At 36.2% G+C, this 1,598-nt stretch overlaps 1 pseudogene; it reads right to left on the bottom strand.

Moving 5' to 3' along the window:
- Positions 1-900: 900 nt before the first annotated feature.
- LOC118613199 lies at positions 901-1,018 on the bottom strand (annotated as a pseudogene).
- Positions 1,019-1,598: the final 580 nt, after the last annotated feature.

Below are 1,598 nucleotides of genomic sequence, written 5' to 3'. Positions count from 1 at the left end.
CCCATGGGTCATTCTGAGTTATAACTTTTACAATGTGTCTCTATGAGTTTTAAGTTTATTTGAATAACATGAGGATGTACTGTATTGAGCAAGGGGATGATTTCTGTGACATACGGGAAAGTTTTCTTTTTATCACCCAGGTTTTATCGTCTAATGTTTTACTTTTTATACAAGCCTTTTCCCCTTCACATTAGAGTAACTTTAGTCAATGTTTTTTCAAGATATGACTAACTTTTATTTTGCCGTCTTTAAAAAAAGTTGAATAGTCACAATGATTTTTTTAAAAAGTCAGAATAGATCCTACTCTGCACAAAATTTAAAATTCATTCTTGGTTTTTATTTGAAGCGTGAAGAATAAATCAAATTGATACTTTCCAGTTTTCGGCTTTCAAAGTACGTTTTGCAATCCTTTTATCACTCTGCATTCAGAGAAGTATTTTTAGAATTCAAATATGAGCATATAATTTTCCTGTCAAGACTGTTCAGTGGTACCCACAGGCCTGAAACATACCAGGCCGGCCCCCAGCCTGGCACATACTTTCCATTCAGCTCCTAATATGATCCTCTTGGCCTCTCTGCTCAGTCACACAGGACTGACTTGGTGCATAGTCTCCTTTCTAGATGAGATGTTGGAAACCCAAATACAGACAGAGGCAGATGAACGTAAAGTGAAACAGATTGGATGTAAGACAGTGGTTGTGGCAAACTGGAACACACTCTCATGAAAGCATTGGTTCAACTGATCACTCCCATGTATTGGATTCTCTCATTTTTCAATGAAATCTGGAGATCTGATTTTTTTCTGTAATATCAAAGTTCTTAAATGTTGGTGACTAGTTTCTTTTTTCTTTTATTTTCTTTCTTTTCTTTTTCTTTCTTTTTTTTTTTTTTTATTATTTATGCCTACAGCACCTGGTCTTCCTAGGTGGTCTCCCATCCAAGTACTAACCAGGCCCAATCCTGCTTAGCTTCCGAAATCAGACGGGATCAGGCTTGTTCAGGGTGGATGGCCGTAGACCATGGTGACTAGTTTTTTAAGTGCCGTGAAAGTCAATACATCATTCTGCTTACTGTATTTGTTTCTGTAGGCAACCAGATTGCTAACTCTTTTAAAGACACTAGTCCTCGTTGTCATTACTCTCCTCTCCCTAGGCCTTAGCTTCTCACCCCAGGAGATCCTCTTGCTCTACCTTTTGCAGCATGCATCATACTTTTTCGAGTCATCATCCTCATTAGACTCTTACAAATCTCATGAGGCGAGCGACCGTACACACCTATTTTTATTGTTTATAAAACAATTGTTGGGACAGAAAAGGCCACGTAATAAATATCTGTGAATCTAATTTGAATGGATTATAAAATTATCTTCATTATATTAATGTTAGGTGTATCTATTCTATATTATACCCATATTATAGATTGAGAAATTGTAATACTGTGGACTTAAAATGCCTTTTTGAGGTCATTCAGACCTTAGTAATAAATCCATCTTCTGAGATCATAGCTCTTGCCATTGGGCCATGCTATCTTTCTTAGTAATCCTTAGGTTTTCATAATACTGGAAGTTTGAAAGCTTTGACCACTATAAATTATTTAAA

Source organism: Rousettus aegyptiacus, unplaced genomic scaffold (assembly GCF_014176215.1).
Source record: "Rousettus aegyptiacus isolate mRouAeg1 unplaced genomic scaffold, mRouAeg1.p scaffold_m13_p_17, whole genome shotgun sequence".
In the NCBI taxonomy this organism is placed as follows: domain Eukaryota; kingdom Metazoa; phylum Chordata; class Mammalia; order Chiroptera; family Pteropodidae; genus Rousettus; species Rousettus aegyptiacus.
Note: the sequence above shows the minus strand (reverse complement) of the source record. Positions and strands in the feature narration are given on the sequence as shown.